The following is a 14138-nucleotide window of genomic DNA, read 5'->3' on the forward strand; positions in this document are numbered from 1 at the left end:
AAACTCCAACCTCTGCAGTATGATGTTGCTGTGAACATGGCATGTGAGAGTTCAGAATGAACTATGTATGAGAAGGCTAGCCCCATCCCAGGGATTAACTGAGTTAACTAGTTTGTTTGTATGTGCATGCTTGCTCGGTTTTCTCTGCGAGTGCATGCATCGAGGCCAGAGCTAAATGTTTAGGTGTCTTCTTCAGATAACAGCTTATTTTATTTCAAATTTCTACATGTATGAGTTTTTTGTGGAAGGGCACGAGCCATTGCATATGTGTGGAGGTCAGAGAACAACTTGCAAAAATTGGATTGTGGGGACTCAATTCATGCTGTCAGGCTTGGTGGCAAGCACTCTCACCTGGTAAGCTATCTCTCTGCCCCTCTACACCCCTCCCCCCTTTTTTTTGAGATAAATTCTTTGACTGAACTCAAAGCTCACTTACTTGGCTAGGTTAGCTGGGTAGTAAGCCCCAGAGACCCTCCTAGTTACCCCCATACCAGTACAGATTTAAAACCACCCAGCTTTTATGTGGGTGTCTGGAATCTGAATTCAGGCCCTCATGCTTTGTAAAGTTTATCCATTGAATCTTCTCCCTGCCCTGGGAATTCTGTTGATTTGAGTAGGAGGGGAGGGAAGGGAAAGATTGGCCTACCCTTCTTTGAATCACTGACCTTGGACAGGCTGTGTGGTTACCAGAATGTGGCAATGGACTCCTGAGATGGATCATTGTTCATTTCCCTACATGATTATTACCATTGCTCAGTCAGGGACTCAGGAGTTCTTGGAGAGAAAATGAATAGAGAAAATTGTACACAATTACCTTCAGCTGGTTTTAGGCTATGTAAAAATAATTAGCCCATCACATACAACCCAACAGTTTACAGTAAACAAAAGCATCCACTTAACAAGATGCCCTTGTGTTAGAAGAGAATCGAAATAGGTTATGTCCTTATCCTGCCCAAAATATGCACTGTCTTGCCCCCAACCATGCCCAAGCATGGGCACCTCAGCCCTTGTCAGGATACTCAAGGCTAGACCACCAGCTATTCCTGGGAGATTCTATTTTACAAGAAAGGACCCTATTGAAAATCTGAGCCCCTACCCTAGAAGAGTGATGGCGGTTTGCATTCTTTTGTATATCTGATGAGGGGGAAACCTTCAATCAGAAGATTTTCCCTAGAGACAATAGTGATTATTTTCTTTAACACTTGGACAACAGAGCCACAGAACCAGCTTAAGGGAGGAAGGGCTTGTTTTGCTCACAGTTTGAGGGAACAGTCCAGAACGGTGGGGAGAACATTGGTCAAGGCGGCTGCAGCTGTAGGAAGCTGCTGGTTCACATGTGAGTGGGTCAGGAAACACAGGAAGGCAGGAAGTTGATATTCAGTGGGCCTCCTCCTTCTTCCTGTTCTGTGCTATGTGGGGCCCCAGCCCTGGGGCAGCACCACAAGATTCAGGATGACACTTCTCAAATAATCCTCTCTGTAAATACCTTCACAGACACACTAATACCTTACAAACAGGATGTCTTAATCCTGGCAAGTTGATCTTCAGAATCGACTACTACAAAGACCTACTTAAAAGCATCAAAGAGGAAAGATGAGTAACACTCATGGCAAAATAGTCTTATTATTTGGAAGCTTACATGCAAAAATAAGAAGAGTAAAAAGGCATTTATTTCCTAATTTAAAAAGAAAAAACATTAAATTGTCCAACAGGGCTTTCATAGTGAGGAGTCCAAATACTCAATAAAGATCAGCCTGGTAGGTCAACTGACTTCACACATAGGAAGGCTGGAAATGCAGGAAATTGACCTGAAATTAAAGTGTGGGCAGCCATACTTCCTCTGGAGGCTGATGGAAAGAGGGTGTTGTCATTCCTGACTCTTCCAGCCTCTGGTGGCCGTACTGATCCAGTCTGATTCATCACTGGCTGTAGACCTTCTCTGAAGCCCATGAGGGCATCATCCCACTATCCTTCAAACAATTATATCTGCAAAGATTATCCTTCCAAGTCACAGTCTCAGTCTCTGGTGTGGTAGTGTTAGCTGTCAACTGGACTTAAAATCACCCAGGGAAGACAGTTTCAGTGAGGCATTGCCCGGATTCTTGCCTCTGGATGTGCCTGGGGGAATTATCTTGCTCACATGTTAATTTTTGTAGGAAGATCTAGCCCGCTGTGGGTGGCACCATTCCCAGGCTTTGGGCCCTGAACTGTTTAAGAATTTGGGAGCCAAGGTGAATGCAAGCTAAGAAGCAAGCAACGTGTATTCATTCATTTTTCTCTGTTCTTGACTGTGGATGTGACCCGCTGCTTCAAGCTCCTGCCACACTGATACTGCTGCTGTGATAGGTGGTAACCTGGAATTAGAAGCTGTAATAAACCCCTTTCTCCCTATGTTGCCTGTTGCCAGGGTATTTTATCGCAGCAGTAAAAGCAAAAACAGTTGATAAGGATGGCGCACACACACACACTACCACCTGCAGTCCTTATACTGAGAGCTGAAGAAAGAGAGTCTCAAGTTCAAAGCCAGCCTGAACACCACAGTGCAACTCTGTTTCAAAAACAAAACAACAGCTACAGGAAAGGACAGCTAGTCCCATGGGGTGGCAATTACAGCTGAGAACTGGGGGAACAATGAGAGCAGAGGCAATTGGAATCTAGGTGAGGCCTACACTCAGAGTGGCTCCCAACTGGTTGCTAATAGTCAGCTCCCTACCAAGTCTCTACACCCAACATCATACTGCTATTTGTCTAGGAGCTGGGGCTGGTCAGGAGACACCCGGTTCTGAGAGCCACAGCCTTCTCTTAATCCCTCTCTGGAACCTCACAGCCTCAGGTCCCACTTCTGTGTTTGAGGATCTTTTCTTTCTGATTCTTATCCTCTTTTCTGCATCCTAAGATTTCCTCAGACCTGCATTCTATTTTGCCAGTTCTCTCTTCAGCAGCATCAGCTCAAGTCAATCCTACCTTCAAGCTTTCGGTGGAAGTTTCTAAGTCCTTTGTCACAGATTTCTTTGATTCATTTTTTATAAGTACTTCCTGTTCTTCACAAATACTTCAAGCTCATTGAACAGAAACCCTTAAACTTGTTAAGCACAAGTATCTCAGAATCCTAGCATGGAGTGTAAACTGATATCCTCAGCTCTACGAATCTTAACAATGTAGCAATGTAACCTTGAATGAAGAAAAGAGGTTCATAGTTATCACTCGTGAATAAACCAGCTGAAGGGAGAGAAAGGAAGGTGGTTTTGGTTGTCTGGGGTCAGCGCTTATTCCAGGTCACCACAGCTTATTCCAGGTCACCACACCTTGACACCTTGCATGGTTCTTAGTCGTCCAGTTATACTTTATGCCGAGCTGGAACATGGTGAGAGACCCAAGGTCAGGCAGGGTGGAGCCTGCGGCCCCTGAAGATTTGCACTGGCCATCGAAAGGCTTTGGGGTGCTGCCAGCTCAGACTTGGGGGGTGGTGCTGGTACTAGGAGAAGAGGATACTGTGGCCTGTGGCCTCTGGAAACCACACTCACACCTTGTGCTCCAGGAAGCCACCTTCACCCAGGCTCTGTAGCTTACAGGGGAAGATTGGGGTGACCTTTAGGTAACCCCACACAACACAACTTCCCACCCCAGTCCCACCTCAGAAGGCTTTCTTTGTCTCTCCCCCTCATCCAGCCCTTGCTTTTCATTTTATATTTTTTATTTTTTATTTTTTAAACAAGGCTCAGGTGCCCATGTCAGCTGAACAACGAGGGTCATTATGTCAGGCCCCCAAGATTGGAGACAGATGGACCCTTGTTCATTTTTGTCTAATACGGTACACTTACATGTCAGTGGTGGGTGTTGGTGTGAACACTTGCCTGGTAAACCCATGGGCATGATGGCTAGCTGCAGTCTGTTTCAGTGGCTAACCATAGTCCCTCCCACACCAGGTGCCTGAGGCACTTCACAGGCGCCATGTGCAATGTCTGGAATGTTCTTCCACCTCCTTGCCATCCTCTGCTGAGCTCCTGGCCTTGCCCTCTGAGTTTGGCATTCATAGATATTTATATATCATTTGATATTCATATATCGTCACTTCAGTCAAGATGTTATACATCATAATACTTGTTGCCTGGCCCTGCTGCTGCATTAGTTAGGGCTGGCCTGTCGTACGTAGTCCTCTCGGCTTGTCTACTTTGAGCCCGTGGTCAGCTTCCTGTTGTCAGCCAGGACCCATTCACTACCCTGTGCTGAAGCCTGTGTTTTCTGTGCGCTGTGTGTTAGCTCCACTTTACTTCTGAAGAACCTTCCCTGATGGTCAAGGCTTTCCCAAGGAAACACTCAAACTACCCCAGTCTCCACTCACAATCAGTCCACATCTCTGCTGGAGACCTTTTGGCGCCCTCCACGTAGGTCTTCCTGTGAGACAGCATGCCTGTAACCCCCTGTGACCTCCAGGAACACCAGGGGACCTTCCTCTACCTGCCAGTATTCTGCCTCAGTTGGTTTAACTGTGATAAATTAGTGTCACTTCATCTAATCCTGTGCACTTCTAGTTTATCCTTCAGACTCATATTGATTATGCCACACGGTGAGGCTTCGTTAGCCTGCCCTCCTCTGAAACCTGGGCACAGGGGTTTTCTCACATCTAGGCAGCCCTGAACCTCGGTGGGTACAGAGGAGAGGATTTGTCTCTCTTGGGCAGAATCCAAGGTCCAGAATGCTTAACTCCTCATCCCACAACGCTGCCAGAAGTCAGCGATTCAGGCCCCTCCAGCCGCAGCTGAGCTCTGTCTGCTGAGCCTAGTCCTCCCCAGTGCCTGTCACTGCTGGGCCTCCTACCCTGAGTCCGCTGGTGGGTGGGTGAGTGCAGAGTGGCACGTGAGTTGGATTTGTATCTTCATAATAGCACGCAGGTGCCAGCATCTCTACATATATCGTTGCCTATGTTTTACCGTGTGGTTTGAATCTGCCATGTCTCCAGGGGCTCATGTTTGAACAGTCAGTCCCCAGCTTCTGGCATTATTTTGAAGTCTGAGGAGTCCTTTACAGGTGGGGCCCAGCTGGTAGAAACATCACAGAAAGCACCCTTGATGGGGATTGCCACCTCCTGTCCTGGATGAGTGTCCTCTGCTCCTGGACTGGCCCTCCATATAGAAAGTCTGGACCACACGCTTTCAGAGCCATGAACCCCATCGCACCTTTGCCAACTGTGACAGACTGAACCCTGTTTAGAATGAACCCTGAGCCAAAATAAACCTTTCTCCCTTACATTGTTTCTTGTGTGGGTTTGCATGTGGGGGGATGTGTGTACACATGTGTGCACGTGTGTGTGTGTGCATGCATTAAGTGTCTTCCTCGGTCATTCTCTGCTTTATTTGTTGAGGCAAGGCCTCTCAGACTCTGCTGACCCGACTGTTTGCCGCCAGCTTGTCCTAGGGAATCCTGTTTCTGCTTCTCACACACTGGGATTATCCTGTTTCTGCTTCTCACACACTGGGATTCTAGGTGGGCTTCTATGCCTGCCTGTTTGTTATTTGGACTCCAAACTCCAGTCCTCAGGTTTGTAGAGCGTGTGCTTCATCTGCTGAGCCATCCCCAGCTCTGTTGTTAACATTCTTACTTCATATTATGCTAGCATTCGATTCTTAAGGACATCCCAGACTGCTTGCAAATATTGTTGTTGTTGCTGCTGCTGCTAGCGGTGGTGGTGGTGGTGGTGGTGGTGGTGGTGGTGTGTGTGTGTGTGTGTGTACACTAACATCCATGTGTACACACTCATACAGGTTTACATACATACTTTACATTCTGTCTCTTTTCATGTAACAACATCCCCTGAGCTGTTTCAAGGAATCAAACTACGTCCAAAACCACACCTCCCTTGCCACAGGCCAAATGTAACTAATGCTTTATGTTTTCTTTTGGCTTTTCACAATTATAAATTGCTTTGGTATAAACAGCCTTGACATTCAATCTTTTTTGTTAAATTATTCTGCATTTGAATTTTATCCCCTCCGGAGGTATTTTTAAAACTGAACGTGTTGAGTCAAAGAACCTATTGGATGTTTTCCTTCATGTTGGGTTAAAATGATCAAGGTCCTCAATGCTGGCTTTGGCTTCTGTTTTCTGCAGAAGAAAACAGCTCTTCTTTAAGTGGGTAGGTGTCCTTGGTCATCCCAGGCACGGTGCATGTGGCAACTGCAGGGGTGAGGAAGCAGGGGCCCTTTTCTTCTCAGCACTCAGCTCCAGGCCTGGCTGCCTCCCATGCCGCCCCATGCCTGGCCAGACTCTTGTAGGCACTGTGCAAGACTCATAAGTGTGCTGGCTCCCTGGGCCATAGAAGCAAGTTTGTCAATGGGATCACAGCCTCATGTTCACAGCAGCACCTTGCAGCCTCATCTAGTGGCTGTCACATAGTAGGTACTTCAGATATGCTGATGACTTGATTGGTAGATGCATGTTGAAAGATGGATGCACCATAGTATGTCAGTGTTTACACAGGTTCAGGCTTCTTCCCTGGGCCCCACTTACATGGCCCTGTCTGAAGGTGCTCTGGTCGTCATGACAGGATGTTAGGTATCATTGCCATCCTGTAGGTTCAGGGAGACCAGGGACACTGCTTAATATCACACCACTCATGAACACACACACACACACACACACACACACACACACACTTACGAATGCGCGCACACGTTGCTCCAGGCCTAAACCCTGGAGCCATCAACCCAGAATGCCAGTTTGAGAAGCCCCAGTCTAACTCACAAGCTCCGGGCTGACATCTCTTAGTCTCGTCTTGCCACAGTCTCTGAAATAATACTAAAGTTAAAGATTGCTTATTAAACATACAACTAGTGTAATCGGAGAAATCAGCAGGGGCTCTTCAGGGGGACTCACCCCAGCGCCTTGCTCTAGCTGCATCTTGGTTCTGCATACAGAATTTCTTTTCTTGCAAACTTGAACATCTACCCTTGCCTTCCAGAGTTAGAGTACTTAGACTCTCAAAGAATGTTCTAGAAAGCACTCCTGGGATGTGCCCAGGCTCTAGGCTGCCAGATGAGAAAGCACAAGCATGTGGTAGTCTACACAAATTGATACAATGACGATGCTGAGGGCTGGGTTCAGGACCTACAGCCAGTCAGAGCTAGACTGTGCCAGCTGGGGACATTCCAAACATGTTGGATCTAACACCTGGGGCAGGAGGATGGTTAGGCACAGTGGGGCCTCACTGGTGACCACAGGCCAGGGCCCTTCCCTCACAGGATTGGAGTGACTGTGTCCTAAGGCCTCTGCCTGATTCTGCTGGCAAGAGGGCCATTGCCAAAACCAGGCAAAGTCACCTCCCCACCACCGTCTATACAACATTTCCACAAAGTTCTCTGTGAGACACGAGGACCCAGCAATTCTGTAAGGAAGGGTTAGAAATTGTGCTGGTTACCCACGTAACTCATGGCTTGTGGGAATGGCCTCCTGGCTTCTGTGGCTTGCTCCATCTCCCTTAGGAAATGCAGCCCAAAGGGTTGTCAGGCGCTGATATGAAAACCCTGTGTTGGAGGGCTGTCTTATGGACAGACTGAAATCACACCTGGAGCACAGTATCCCTCATTACACTGGCTGCAACCATTTGTCTGCACTGGGCAGCTTTCCTCGGGCATGTTCTTGGGGACACGGAGTAGCTCTCCCAGCCTGCAGAATTGGGAATGGGTTTCTACCTGGCATTCTGTGGAAAACTGACAGCAAGGGAGGGGAGAAAGAAGGCCCTTGGTGGCTCTGTGGTGGTCAATGAAGACTGAGAGTCACGGCCTTCATGACAAATGTGTGACCTCTTGGCCACTGTTTCAGGTTAGTAACTGCTGACTTGGAAGGTTCTAGAATCATCTAGGAGACACACCCCTGAGCATACCTGCGGGGAAGTTTCTAGATTGGGTTAATGGAGGTGGATCTTTACCCATCCTAATAATGGATGACATCATCCCCGGGCTGGGTCCTGAACTGTATAAAACTGAGACAGTGAGCTGAGCTCTGGTGTTTGTCTCACTCTGACAGTGGGCACGGTATGATCAACTGTCTCACATTCCTGCTGCTGGGATGTCCCCATGATAAGGTACCGTACCTGGAACCATGAGACAAAATAAAATCCCTGCTTCCTTAAGCCATTCTTGTCAGGAATTTTGCTATAGCAGCCAGAAAATTAACTAATTCAGATATACTCAAGAGCCTGCACAGACAGCCAGTGCCTTCTGTGAAATACCAAATAACTTAGCTGAAGGAGACACATGTAGATTGGGGTAGGACATAACCACTCTGTCTCGACAAACGCGCCCCTCGCCTTTGTTAACCTGAACTTGGATGCCTTTCCTGGCAGGATGGAACCCCAGCCTTGTTTCCAAAGCACAGCATGAGCAGGTCCTTCCAGGCTTGGTTTGCTCATGGGTGAGCTTTGCTCTCTGGTTCCAGATTTTTCTAGAAGCAGATGCAGCCCTCACAGAGCTCCTCCCCACCATCACCCTGTTCAGTATGCACAGTCACAAGGCGCCACCAGGACGGAACGTTCCAGACCCCGGCATGATTTTCCAGAGAAGTGAGTTCCTTGAGTATCAAAATTAACCTTTTTTAATAACAAAAATGATACAGTCCATTGAAGTGCGGCTGGATTTATCTTATGACAGGGCTTGTCACAGCCTTGAGTATTCATTGGGTAGTTTTAAAAGTTCATTAAGCTCAGGAGATTAAGTATCGCCCTGAGCAGCGTCCCATAAAGGGGAAATATGGTCCTATTACTTGGTAAAATGTTGGGCTATGTTGTTAATCTAACTCTCTCGAGTCTTCATCTTCCAACTCAAAAGACATTTCCTCGTGCTGTTAAATCTGACATTTTCTGAGACCCCTGGACTTTCTTACAGCCGTCACCAGAGACGCAGCAATACCTCGTGTTGATAACCCGGACACCCCCCCACCCACTGAGGCTCTGGAAAATGTCAAGTACATTAGTCTTCCATTTGTCCCACCAGCTCCACCTATCACTCCACTCAGCAATAAACAGATGACTAATGTAGAGGGCCTACTGGGCAGGAGTGCGGATACCCAGTGCCCACGAGACACGGCTGAGCCTCACTCCCGAGCATCACCCTTGTCACAGAGGGATCCACGCTGGGGCAGTGCCATGCTGGCCTCCTGCTGGCCCTTCAGTGGTTAACACCTCTGGTCTTCCTTCTGATTCCCTATGGAGTCATTTGGATATATACCTCTAGGGGAGTGGCTCATCATCTCAGCAAGACAACACTCTTAATTGGCCCTCATATGGACTTACCCAGGGTAGCAAGAATATCTTTATATACTCGAGACAGGAAGTGATACCAGTGTGGACCACCATCACCCAGGACTATCGACATGGTGCCCCAGGGACTGACAGGATTTGGGCTCTGTTTGGCCACCCTGAAGTGAGACTTACCGACTTTGTGTGGAACTGAGGTCTTTATCCAGTACAACCATTTGCTGGACAGTGTTACTGAATGTGTTCTTTAGCTAAGTCAGGCTTTGTGTGAGCAGGGAAACCATTAAATGAGGGACAGGACTTCCGGGGTTGCAGACAGAATCTGAGAAATCACCTTAGCACTCATATCTAGCTGGCCAGCAAGAGTGAAATGCAACCGTGTAACCTACTGAGCTGGTCTAAACTAGCTGTCAGTGTTCAGTAACCACACCCATCAATGCCACCAACAGCTGGCAAATGGTCAACATTCAGAGTCACATATATATTGTGCCACTATCCAAGACTAGGGAACAGAGAGGTTAAGCAGCATGATTGAGTAGGCACAGCTCAGAGGCTGGATTCAAACCCAAGCTTTTCAGAGCTGGAGACCATTCCTCCAGCCACATCCCACAATGACCCCTGGCGAGTGTCTATGGCACCTGCCCTTGCTGCCATGAAAGGCCTGTCCTGCCTGGGTATTCCTCTTCCAGCAAGTGTTTCTGTAATGCACCCAGCGGGCTATCAGCCTTCATCTGCATCCACAGCACCATTGCCCCGTTGATCTCAGGTGTTAGGTGAGATGTTACATAGCACCACTACATTCTCAGAACACTGCGTTTTGTATCGCATGCCGGTAAGAGCACAGTTAGTTACTGCCTGTGCATTATGTCAGAGCTGAGCCTTCGTGTGGAGGCGCACGAGGGAACAGAGGCTGCTGCACTCACCCTCCAGGGGTTAGGGTTGTCACCATCACAGTTTGATGTGCTGGGCGCAACAAGCTCCCTGCCGTGGGGCCATAACTCCAGCGGCCTGGAGGGGTTGGGAGTTCCAGGTGAAGCACAACTTCTGGGGTGTCTTTTTCTCCCCATACCCGTGACCTCACCTCCTGAAAGGTATCTCTTTCCAGCATCGATCCTGAGGGGTCAGCTGATGTCCACCTCCCTGCAGAGGCTGCCCACACAGCCTGCCTCTCACACAGCTCCTCTGCAGGCCATAATTCCCAGGCTAGGACAGAGTAGGTATCCGGGTGTACCTGTCTTGGGTGCTTATCTCAGAATTGATAGTGTGCCTCCAAAAGTCCCAAACTAAACATTTGTGGAGTCTGTCTCTGCATCTTCAGAGATGTCCATTCTGGCTGTGTGGCTCTTGCATAACAGCCATGGCGTCCTGAGCACACTGTTTGCCCAAGGGCAGAGGAAGCGAAGCAGAATTTTTACTGTGATTGAGTAATGTCACTTAGAAGAGTGACAGGAACATGATAAGGTTTGATGAGCTGGAGTTCTCCATGGAAACATCCCCACAGGACCCCAGTCCATGGAGAGAAGAAGGGACAACTAGGCCCAAGCTGCTGTGATCTGGAGAGTCGGAAGCGTGAGCGCCGGCCTCTGTGGCTAGCAGAGACCAGGAAGGAAGAACAGTAAAGTCTCAGCCAAGGCTGCTGCAGTGTTCTCTTAAAGCCCAGACTGATTAGACGAGGCCTGTTCGCCATGCTGGCCGGCTTTCTATCACTGTAATGAGGCAGAGACATCAGCTCATGAGGAAGAAAGGTCCTCCCACTCAGAGCTATGTCCTTTAGCGTATCTGAAGGTCCAAGGCTTTCCTATAACCAGGAAGAAGGGTTTGGTCTGGCTCACAGTGGTGGAGCCTTGTCCTGAGCTTTAGGCCTAGGGTAACATGTCTCTGCAGATCATGGGTGGGTATCAGAGAAGCCCCATGAAGAGGCAGCTGATGGTGGCTTCTCCGGGAACCCCAGGGTCCATGCAGGGTGCTGATCTGGGGTCCCTGGATTTCTGCGAGGCCTTCTTTGTAGAACACAGAAGTGTAGGAACATTAGCTTCTTTATTGACATAGGTTTGCGAACCTAATGACCCTCACAATCACCTCTCATTTCCTGGGCCCTGCACCAGCCATTGCTCACAGGGCAGCAATCTTGTCAGCATCCATTGACCCATCCTTCTTGGTCATATGTGCTATGCAGTCCAGCCGGCTTCCTCACCCACACAGTTCCTTAGTGTGGCTGCATCATGCTTGTGAGGAAGGGCTCATGTGTTAAACAGGGGACCCCAAGTCTTCAGCATCCCAGATCCTTCAAAGCTGTCCCCCACTCTCAAGAATGTATGATCTCATATTCTCTAACCATCTTGAACACAGACACGCCGGGAGGCCAGCTGGCAGCAGTGTGGGTGCTGTTGGGAGAGGCCAGGAAACACCACGGAACATTTGTCTGCCATTTGGAATGTAGACAAGGGAGATTCCTCTGACACTGGATATCAGCATCAGGCACCCACTGGGGAGCACAGGCTGTGCCGGGCTTGATGCCTATGTTAGGCTGGATTATAGATAAAGAGACATGTGGTCACTCTGCTTCCCCCAGTGGTCGCTAGGTACAGTTCATGAGAGGAAATCTCTCTCTCTCTCTTTCTCTCTTTCTCTTTCTCTCTCTCTCTCTCTCTCTCTCTCTCTCTCTCTCTCTCTCCCTTCCTCCCTCCCTCCCTCTCTCCCTCTCTCTCTTTCTCTCTCTCCCTCCCTTCCTCCCTCCCTTCTCCCTCCCTCCCTCTCTTCCTTCCTCTCTCTCTTTCTCTCTCTTTCTCTCTCTCTCTCTCTCTCCCTTTCCCTCTTTCTCTTTCTTTCCCTCCCTCCCTCCCTCTCTCCCTCCCTCCCTTCTCCCTCCCTCCCTCTCTCCCTTCCTTCCTCTCTCTCTCTCTTCCTCTCTCTCTTTTCTCCACTTATATAGTTCCGTAGATCTTCTTGGGAGCAGTTATCTATCCAGACAGAGGGCTCAATTCCCAGGCTTGCTTTACAGCTGGATGTATGGCTCCATGAATAAGCTCTGTCTCCTTCAATTAAGCAGAAATGTTTGGTTTTTTTCCTGCTTTTTTCCCTTCTCCCTACCACACCTTCCGGTTTGTAGATCTGGAACACTGAAACAATAGTTGGATATGAGTCGGCTGCCTTGGACTATGGAGTAAGCTTGAAGCACACAGAGACGGGGGAAGCGGAGGGAGAAAGAGATACAGGCAGATAGAAAGAGAGTCGCAGAGAGAATGGGAGACAGAGAGGCAGACAGATAGGAGCACAGAGAGACAGAGAGACAGAGACTGAGAGGCAGAGACAGACAGAAAGAAAGAAAGAAACAGAGAGAGAGAGAGAATGGGAGACAGAGACAGAGAGGCAGAGAGAGACAGAGAGACAAAGAGGAACAGGAGGAAGCTGGGTGTATGTCATTCACAACCAGTACAGTTCTCTTGAGCTGGCAACTTGCGGGCCTGGTTTTAACCTGAGACCAATTCCACACCCGAGGCTAGCCCTCCCACTGAGTAACTGCTGTTTCCTTAGGTTGTGTGAGTTGGGCACATGTATGCAGAGTTCCTGACACTTTGCTTCTTGCTGGTAATCCTCACTACCCAAGGTGTGCGGACAGCTTTCCGGGGGACTAGACACTCTGCAGTGGCCACTTCCTGCTCCCATCCCTTCGTGTCAAGGCAACAACTCAGTACAATCCCATGAGGAAGCCAGAGCCCCAAGACTAGGAAAGACTCCATCCACACACACCCTCAGGTGCCACATTCTGCATTACCCCAGATGGCCATACACCTGCATGGATGGTCGCTGTTAAAGTTCCTAGTTCAAACTCCCCAGAGACCCTCAGTTTGTTCCCTGATTCCTCCAGGAATTCTTCCTTTCTGGAGGACAGCAGATATTAAAATGTCTTTATCTTCAGCACTCGAAGGGCAGAGGGAAACTGACATGGCTGGTGGGTGGAGCTGCTGATCCCCCTCTTTTGACTACAGCTATGTAGTATCTGTCAGGATGAAGGCTCATCAGAAAGAAAAAAAAAATCCGAGGTTTCAGTGTGTGCTCTGTAGCTTATGTGAATGGCTCCACATGTTATTCTTAATTAATTATATTTTATTGAAGCAATTAGGTGACTGACAGCCTCAGTTAAGTGCTAATGAAAAGCTCACATTTTCCTGTCTTTTCACATACTGTTGGCCACAAAGAGTAGCTCAGACTCCCAGAGGCTGGAGCTGAGGCTGGTGGCAAGGGCTAGGCTGGGCATCACATCCCTCGGGAAGAAGCATCCCCAAGCTTGTGCTCTCTTCTCCGCAGTGCCTGGCTGACCCCACTCCCAAAAGCAAGGTCAGCTTTCCAGTCCTGAGCACTGACGCTTCCCTGGGAGGGCAGAATAATTGCTTAGGCTTTCACACTTTTCAGTCTCCTCCTGGAGGGCAGCAATGGACAGGAAAGCATCAGGAGGATTCCACACTTCTTACTCTTTCTGGCACCTCCAGTGACAGCAGATGTGCTCTCTGTGTCCCGGTCATGTCAGACACGGGGCTTTGCGTCTGCATGGTGACCCAGGACATCTGACTCCAGAGCCCTGATTATCCTGACACAGGTGCCCAGGAACAAGAGATGCCATGGACAAGCCGATGCGCTTGTGTTTACGTAGCCAAATTGCCTACTGGGTCCTTCCTCGACATTTTGTTTTTCAGGGAATGATGTGGCTGAGGGAGACCAGCCCTCCTCTCCTGGTGCTGATACATAAAATCCAAAGCCTTTCCTAGCTGTGGTGTTTGGCCCTCTGGGATAGAGTCTACGGGTACACAAAGCATCAATTCCTGCCTGTAGTCCTGGAAGGCTAAAGCCTTTTGCTGTCCAAAAGCATAGAGCTGGCCCCTGCCTAGCT

The 14138-nt window shown here is 48.8% G+C and overlaps 1 protein-coding gene across 1 annotated transcript in view; it reads left to right on the top strand.

Moving 5' to 3' along the window:
- Cdh4 (cadherin 4) overlaps positions 1 to 14138 on the top strand; it is a 493035-nt gene that overhangs the window by 110059 nt on the left and 368838 nt on the right. The window lies entirely within an intron of this gene.

Source organism: Mastomys coucha, unplaced genomic scaffold, assembly GCF_008632895.1.
Source record: "Mastomys coucha isolate ucsf_1 unplaced genomic scaffold, UCSF_Mcou_1 pScaffold15, whole genome shotgun sequence".
NCBI lineage: Eukaryota > Metazoa > Chordata > Mammalia > Rodentia > Muridae > Mastomys > Mastomys coucha.